Source organism: Argiope bruennichi, chromosome X1 (genome assembly GCF_947563725.1).
Source record: "Argiope bruennichi chromosome X1, qqArgBrue1.1, whole genome shotgun sequence".
NCBI lineage: Eukaryota > Metazoa > Arthropoda > Arachnida > Araneae > Araneidae > Argiope > Argiope bruennichi.
The window spans coordinates 70,329,439-70,338,990 of record NC_079162.1 but is presented as its reverse complement, the minus strand read 5'-3'; the positions used below and the strand labels follow the sequence as shown (position 1 = coordinate 70,338,990).

At 26.8% G+C, this 9,552-nt stretch overlaps 1 long non-coding RNA gene across 2 annotated transcripts; it reads right to left on the bottom strand.

Annotated features, from left to right (window-relative positions):
- Positions 1-4,639, bottom strand: LOC129958125 (uncharacterized). 2 transcript variants are annotated; one of them, XR_008783156.1, is made up of 3 exons: positions 4,565-4,639; positions 833-887; positions 1-111 (listed from the first exon to the last, which is right to left on the bottom strand). It is a non-coding gene; the product is annotated as an uncharacterized LOC129958125 (long non-coding RNA). The 2 variants fall into 2 exon arrangements; XR_008783155.1 differs by lacking the exon at positions 1-111 and adding an exon at positions 440-552 and having other exon boundaries at positions 4,565-4,625.
- Positions 4,640-9,552: the final 4,913 nt, after the last annotated feature.

The window sequence follows — 9,552 nt, the reverse complement described above, 5'->3', positions numbered from 1 at the left end:
ACCAGAAGTTAAATATAAACCAAAAAAAACAATAAGCATAAGATAATTTCAAAAATCTAACTACTAGGACATTTTTCATTCTTGGATCATCTTTAGATTTCTGATTTCACTCTAAAAAAAAAAAAAGGAAGAAAGTGACTTTTCTTACTGTATAATCCTAGAAATAAAGTTAATGTGAACAAATTTTTTGTGTAATAGAAATAAATAATAATAAAAATGAACCATAAAAAATGGATTTCAATCAATAAATTTCAAAATGGATGGTCTATCAATAAATTTCATACACATCATAATACGTTTAATGAAGTTTTAAAATTGTTGAATACAAGCGTTGTTTAAAGGTGAGAAACAAATATCAGATCAAATAATAAGAGAAAGTTTATATAAAGTATAATATAATACACAGGAAACAAATAGCAGGAATGAAAATTTCAGCAAATTCAAAATTTTATATTACAACATTGCCCTTCTGTGACAATTATTTAAATATTCATATTGATGTCTGAGGATTTATTCATAACAGATTATAATTTCCTTTTCCCAAGAACTGTTCTGTAGGAAAAGGAGCAAAAAATGTTACAATTCATTAAAAAAATAAGCTAAAATTTCAGATTTCAAGGAATTATCATGCTCTAAACAAGGGAGGGGGGGGGACCTAAGCAAGGAAAGAGAGTAACAGCAGGATTTAATTTTTTTATTTGAACACACTATGATGAATTTAGAACACAAGGGAAACATTTAAAATACTACTACTGCATAGTACTATAAGAACTTAGATTCATAAAGCATTCTACTTCTTACAGAAAAATTTCAAATAAAAAATTCCACTTACCAATGCAATTTTTAAGAATTTTTGGAAGACTCGTAAAAACCTGTGGAGTAGGTGTCTGTATTGAATATAAAAATAAATTTTTAATTTGAATCGGTACAATGTTAAAGAAAAATCAGAATGCAATTCAAGGCTCTATAAAACCTATTTGGAATGGAGCACAATTAAAGCAGTTAGAACTAATATCAAAAGAAACTTAAAAGAATTTTTAGAGGAATATAAAGACATTGTCGTGATAAAGTTCTGAAATAACTAATTTTGAAGTAAGATTCAAACTTAAAGCCTGTTAAAACCAGTATTTTGTAGAGTTCAAACAATACCCTTTATTTTAAAATGCAGAGTCAAAAATGAAATTCACAGATTAGAAACAAAGGGTATCATAATAAAAGTAGAGAACTCTGCATGGCAACGCCGGTAGAACTTGAAGTAAAGCAAGGTGGCTGTATAGAATTATGTGAGAATTACTCTGTAACTTTATATTACAGTTTAATCAAGCCACGACACACTATAACAAAAGATTAAAGGAAATTCTTCTTAGTTTAAAAGGAAGAAAACAAATCTCAAAATCAGATTTTCACCATACAGACTTGCAAAAGAAATTTGAGCTGTCAGAAACTTTTGACAATAAATATGCATAATTGATTAAATATTTGTAAGAGATTAATGTATGGTTTGAGCAAAGTACCTGCTATTTGCCAGCATTATACAGATGAATTATTTAATAGTATGGAAGAAGTTAATGTGTTTAAGGGCGATGCTAAAATAAACAGAAGTAGCAAGATGTCTCATTTTAAAACTCCAGAAAAAATTTATTTTAGATAAATATAAAGAAGAAGAAATAAAACAAAATCCAACATTATAAAGGCAGTGTAATATGTATACCTGGAAAGACCAGCAGTAATCATTTTGACAGCTCTCTTTAAATTATCCAAAACCACATACTTTTCAAGACTAGTTTGCTATAATATGTTTGTAAATTATATTTAGCTATTAATTTTTATATTTTCATTGCATTTTTTCTTTATGTCGTTAGAGATATGTTATGTTTGAGAATATTTATTGAATCCAATTTTCCGTTTTCAAGCAAGAATAATCTGAATACTTCTTACTTTCTAAGCTTCACAGTAAAAATAAAGATAAGTCCTTTATTTGCAAAGTTTTAGTTAGCAAAAAAAAAAAAAAAAAAATGACAGTTGCCCTGTTTTGTTCAAAATATGAAACAGCTCTGCTAAGTCGTCACCTGCCTAATGTATCATGAATGGGCCTGTTTGATTTTTTTTTTTTTTTTTTTTTTTTTTTGACTATGGAAAGCCAATTAACAAATGTTTTGACTGACCATCAGCTACCATCCAAAATTTAATCAAGAATTCATCAGGGTTTCCCTATACGTATTGCTTACCAATTCTTGAAATGTTTGTCGTTATGATTTGAATGTCTTAAAAAAAATTGATTAAGTTATGTTCAAAATCTCTAATGTTAGTATAAATTGATTTGTTTGAAGTATTTTAGATCTTTTCAACTTAAAATTAAACAGTACATATCTTATGATTTCATACAACCTACTGTGAATAATTGTATCATGAAAAAAAAGTTTAAGTCATGGGGCACAAATTTTTTTTAGTGAAATACTTTTAGGAAAAAGAGAACTTTTAATTCATCTATAACCCATAATCCCATAAGTTTCATATCATGTAAAAGTTGACATACTTTTGTGTCTGCCCAAAATTATATGAAATGCAGAATATTTTCATTAATGCAGAGTATTCATGTACTAGCAAAATTCCAAAAAGTTAAATGCCTAAATGCAGATGATTGCATTTCAGGCATTTCTTTCAACATATTGTATTGTTGTCTTTCTGAAGAATATCAGAGGGATACTGCTGCTTACACTTTTCTATTTTTTTGCAGCTTTTTCTAATTTTTGATCATTTTTGGAGATAGATATTAATACCTTTGCTTTTGAGCTTTTCTTCACATCCAGGAATTCATTTTGAGAGTAACCAGATTTTCCATCTGAATAAGAATTGGTTTCTTATAATTTCTGCAACAATTAAGATGGTGAAACATATGAATGCCTACAGTTAATGAGGTTCTAATATTTTTTGCTTATGTTTCATTATTACGTTCCAATGCATATGTAATATTCAATTAAATGTGTATTAAGTAAACTGTATTAATTAATTTAAAAACCCAAATGTAACACACTTGTACCAAGTAATGAAACAGGATTGGAGAAGGGATTAGTTCTGAATCAAGAAATTTTCAATAAGCAATCCTCTACATTTACAGAAAAAGTCTTCATAATGGAATTTAAAACTTTGCGAAGAATGAAATATTTTATGATTTTTTTTCAAAGAGAATCATACTGATATCAGTAAAACTAGCAACAAATTTCTTCACTAAATTTTCAAAATAGAGTAGATATAAAACTTTAAAACTCTTCATGCAAAAGGAAATTGCATCAATAAGAAATGTAATCTGAGAACTGATTTTGTCATTTTGATATTTTATTAAAAATAATTCTACAATACATAAACTAAATTTTTACATTTTTCAAAATTGCAGATATATAGAGAGAGCCAATTGATAATATATATGAGTAGAGAATGCTTTTCATAGGGTGTTAAATTATTTTTACGAAATAAGTATACTTTAAAGATGCAAATTTTCAATAATTCATGAACAGAATTTAATCTATTGAGTACTTACAACAAAACTTGCTTAAATTAAAGTGATAAGTTTTTTTTTTTTTTTTTTTTGTAAGCAAAATTACAAGCACTGTAATCATAATAAATACAGTACAATTATAAAAACTGATGAGCATGATCCAAACTCTGGTATACAAAACAGGAATTAAGTATCATAGAACTTCTATATAGCAAAAAAGACAAAATGATAGCTCTAGGCGTATAATTAATAATCCTGCTTGAAAATGTATAGCAATTTAAAAGTCTTCACAATAAATTAAATACATACAAATCAATTCAATGAAACAAAACATACAGATGAATATATCTTAAAATACATTAAAAGAAATAATATGCACTAAAATATGAAAATTCAATACAATGTAAAGTGATACACAAAAAATTAAACCATAATTTTAAATATAACATTCAACTCAATTTATAATCATTCTTTATGCTACATTACTCAAAAAAATAAACAATAAGTTGCCAACACTTTTTAAAAAAAATAAATATGTTTGAAATTTTTTTCTAAAAAACAAAAATTAAAATTCATGTACATAGTTTGTCTCACAACTATATGACATTAAAAACATTTGATTTACAAAATTATTTTATTTGGTTTGACTTAAAAAGCTTACTCAAGTAGTTTGGAATTTTTAATATTTGGAGGTAAGAATTTTAATAAATATTCACTAAAATGCTCAGCATCATCAAACAAGAATATAATTTTCAAAAGTACAAAAGAGATGCTTAAATTTCATATTTTTAAATACCACAGTTAGAAGGAATTAATTGGTTAATATAACAACTCTTTTTCTTATCGTTTAAATAGCACAATAACTATTAAGAACAAAACGATAAATCGGGTTTTCCTTTTGTTTGTTTGTTTCTTTTTTTTCCTTTTGTTTCCCCATCCAAGCATGAGATATAAATGGGGAAACATTCTCAACTATAAATAATTTTGTGGTGTAACCAAGCAGTAGATATACTTTTTGGTGTACATAAAAAAATATAACATGTCTAAAGTAATTTCTGAAATGCTTACCATTTTTGTATTTTTCAGCCTCAAATCATGCAGAGAACACACAATTTCAATAACAGTAGGCCCGAAAGGAAAAAAAGATGAAGCATTTTATTCTGAAAGTAAATTTAAATAAAATTAAAGTGCACCCATTTTTTGTAGAGAGAAAAATAATTAAACAAATACTGAATTCTTCCACAAGCTAATTAAACAACTAAACTGTTTTAGTCTATTCAGTATCATTATAATTTAAAAAGTGGAAAAATCTAACATCAATATTGATTTTTAATAACACGTCATATTTACGATGCTAAATAACTGTGTTTGCATATGATGCATGTTTACATGTATCAACTATAATATAGTGAAATATTCTTTTAAAAATATACAGCCATTCAGTCATAAATATAGGGGTTCATGGCATAATTAACATGACAATTCATTCATCAAATCTTAAAAATAACCAACAAAAAATATTCAAAAAGATTTTCACTATACATATATTTTAAATTGTATTATTAACGTTTCAAAAATGGAAACTTTTCATTTTGCTTTTTAAAAAATAATCAGCTGCATATAAGTAACATTATATTTTAAAAATTTAAACAAAAAGTCTATTGATAAATTTGAGATATCTGGTAATAAGCTGTATAAATTTTACTGCAAAAGTATATGAATATCATCAGAAGTAAAGAAAATAATACAAAACTGGGTGAAAGAGGGAAAGAAAATTTGTAATGAACATAAAATATATTGCATGAAAAAAAAATTGACAGAAATCAGTGGCATGCATTAAAAATTTAAGTAAGTTCAATAGTTTCAATTGAAAAAGATTTTGAATGTCTTACTTCTGACAATTTCAGCATGAGGAAAACCAAAAAATTCAAACAAACTACTGCTTTGGAAAAATTAATCATAATTTTTAATGAATTGTTCAGTAGCAAAACATGCAACAAAAATCAAAATCTATAACAAGGATTATAAAAAAATTCACTAGCGAAAAAAGAATTAAAAATAAAACATATATACACTAGGATAGCAAATTGGCATTTAATTTTCTATCAACTTCATATTTCTAATTCTACTCAAAATGACAAAAAAAGAAGTCTTCACAATTATTCACTCATCAAAATATGGGGGTTCAGGGCACAATTAACATGACAGTTAATTCATCAAACCTTAAAAATTACAAACAACTAACAAAAAAAATATTCAAAAAGTATTATTAACTTTTTCAAAATGGTAACTTTTAATATTATTTTTTTAAAAATAATCAGTTGCAATATCTATAACATTATATTTTAAAAAATTAATTATCAAAATTAGAACATCAAGCAAAAACTTAAAATATTAACAAATGTATAGCCAAAGAAACATTTTTGTTCACAAAACAACATATCTAAATTTTAAATGGTAAATTTACAAATTACTAACTTAAGTATCATTAAGTTTTAATCCCCCTTACTCAAAAAAAGTAATTCATAAGATTTATTTTAAATTTTAAAGGCAATTACAACTAGAGAAAAGAAAAATGAAACTCATTAAATATCATAATTTGAATCAGAAATAACATAAGAACTATAGGCTAAATAACTGAATCCACAAGCATCAGAAGAAGGCATTTTAAAACATAAATAATTTAGAAAAAATGAGCACAGGAATTATTTTACTACCATAGATTCCAGAATAAACCAAAAATTAGGATCTCTAACAAGTTTACCACAGGTAGATTTTTCAATCTCAGTGTGGGAAACTTCAATATGTATCCAGTTAAATCTAAAAAAAAAAGAAAAGAAAAGAAAAATGAAAGAAATGGAATTTTGTTATACTAAATCCTCTGAGAAATAAATCTAATGTTGATAATACTGTTCAAAAACAAATTTTGTTGTCATGGAAGATTTAATTGTTTAGAGTGTCTTGAGGCTGTTGATTCTAAAACCAATATTAATTTTGTCAAACAAGCCCTCAAAACACTGAAAAATCTAAATATTCAATGCCATCTGCACCCATTAATGTATGTTGCTAATTTTTATATATTTTCCAATATTATTCATCCTATATCCTTATATTTAGCAGTTTATAGAAACTATCCAAGTCAAATAATAATAAATTCTCTGGTAATAATAAAAAAATGAATAAAAGAAAGTTTGTAGTATGGAATAAAATATCTGTTAATCATCACAATGATGGACATCTTATGTGTGCATGGATGTGTAAAGCTTTAATCATTACAAAGATGCAAGAAGGAAAATCTATCAATTAATTTCAGATACACTGTAATATGCTTAATAAAATCTACAGAATGTGAACAATATTTGAAAAGTGAGAAAAATTCAGGTCAGATAAGAAGAAAAGTTTTCTTTTGAGTACAGAACATGATCCATAAATTTCAGATGGGAAATTAGTGGCAAGCAACACAAACTTAATGATAATTTAACAGTTTCTATTATAACAGAGGATTTAGAATAATGTGTCAATCTCAATGTAAACAAACCCTCAGAAATTAAAATCAATAAGAGATTATTAGGAAATCCAAATGTGTGTGTGTGTGTGTGTGTTAAAAATTAAATACAAAACAATAAATAAATAAATCTTAATAAGTTTATGAATGTTAGACTTCAAGAATTGCCTTGATAAAAAAAAAAAATGAAATTTAAATAGTAAACTTCCAGATTCCAAACTAAATTAATTTTCATTTCTAAAAATAAGGTGATTCATAGCATCAAATTTAAATTTTATTAAATTTTTTGTAAGTGAAAAGAAAAATAGCACTACTTAATAAAACAATTTAAATCAAAGATCATATGAGAAACAAGTGAAATCATAAAAAAATATGAATAAATTTACATATACAAGTAACAAATATTATTTGCTTTTGTTTGTTACTACACATTAAAAAAGTTGAGCATAAACCAGCATATACCCATGCTTAAAATAATTTCTGAAAAAAGGTTATCAATGGCAATTTTTTAGTCTTGCCTAATATGGATAATTTGCATTTCCATTCAGTTATCTGATTGGCCTGTAAAAGAAAAACTCAGAAGCTTAAGGATCGATATTAGAGAGAGGAGGGGCGATTTTTTGTTTGACCTTAAAATAACTGCTTTACAGAACCAGGGAGGTGAAAATTCGTTAGACAAATACCTTGCATATGGCAATAATAATTACAAGCTTCTTTTTCTTATGGAAATAGGATATGATTTTGATGTGAGGCCTATTACAGACAATACAAGCAGATGTTTAAAATGTATGTTGCCATACAATGTCTATCGGTCATTTTCACTTTCAAATTCTCAACCTGGAAAAGAAGAATATCAAAAGGTTTTGAAGATACTCTGCTTTCAGGAACATCAGAGGTCTATTCATGTAGATCTAAATTTTACCTCCTTCCAACAGACATAGGAGATACTCCTGTTTTATTTGATTACAAGATAGTAAGGAATTTACAAATCAAAACAAATGAAATGGCATTTAAAAGAAAACCTAGCTATAAGTGCAGTAGACATTATCAGGAATCCTTAGGATGACAGAATCCTACAATAGATATACTCTGTTTCATCCTAACTTGGCAGTATTGTAAAAGGTAGAAAATGTGACGCTCCGCGTTGGGAAAGAGTTCCCCATCAATTCCGACTTTAAAATAGTTAATTTGCGCAGAAATTTATCAAATAATATCATAGATTACAGAAATCCTTTTTTTTATCAATATGCATTTAAAATTATTCTCAAGTTAGAAGTGCTTACATGTTAAGTATTTTGTAAATAAAGCGAACGAATAAAACTAAAAGATTGACATAATGAATTCCACTTTGGCTAGAACCGGTCTTCAATGTCAACTATTTGGCGCGCTTTTCTTTTACGTCTCCGCCAACTCAACTTCATTCAGTTCGCAACCATTATCACCCTTCTTACTTTTTTATTCTCGCTTTTTTAGCAGCTGATATTTTTGATACTATTAATCGCATTAGTAGTTATTAGTTTTGTTTGGTGAATATTTATTCGATTCGTCATTTCTATTCACTTCTAAAATGTTTGAAAAAGAGAAAGTGTTTTCACCTGACTACGCTGTGCACACCCTTCAAGACGAGTGAAACCAACAAAAAGTGCAGCATGTAAAAACATATTAAATGTTTATTCTCGACTCCGAGAAAACCCTTAAGATTCTATCAATCAAATCGTTGATAAAGTTTCGCATCTTACAGATGTTTCGCAATGAACAGTTTTCCTTTTCAAAAAAGAAATAAAGGCATCCTTTAAGTACCCCTGGAAAGAAGCGACCAGGCTCAATAGATAAACATTCAGGTCTTGTAAAATATGATGATTTTACATTATTCTGTATTTGGCGAAAAATCCATGCACTTTTTTGGCAGAAATGAAATCCTAACACTAGATAAAGTTTTAAAAGATGTGAACGATGATACAGATATCTTTTCGAAAAACATTAGCCGAACTACGCTTTACAGAATATTGAAAGATATATTGTTTTCTTTTGAGAAACGTTGAAACGAAATGAAATAACTTTAATGATTTATTAAAATAATGTGTCAATAATATTGAAAAAATAATGAAAATAAGGAAACAATTAATTCTCCGATAAAGTGATAATATGATAAAGTAAATAAATATTTACTATTTGGCGAAAAATTTGCGAGATAAAGTTTCGCCAGCGATCTGCATTTCTAGTAACTTTGTACTTTAAAGTAACCCTGCTCCCCTGACGACGACTGCGATTCGGCATGCCTAGAATATACACTACTGCCAAGTTAGGGTGAAACAGAGTATAGAATTTCTTCCAATCTAAAGAAACAATTGATTTGGACACAAAATAATCATGATGGTTTCTTCTAATATGCTTAAAGCAATTTCTGGACTGAATAATGAAAACCTAAAATCAGAGATTTTTTACTTTTTAGAAATTTATAAATTCCTTAAAGAGTAAAAATTTTCCACATCAATGTCTGATACTGGATTTTTTTTTTTTTTTTTTTTTTGCATGGCCATGTTTTAGATTA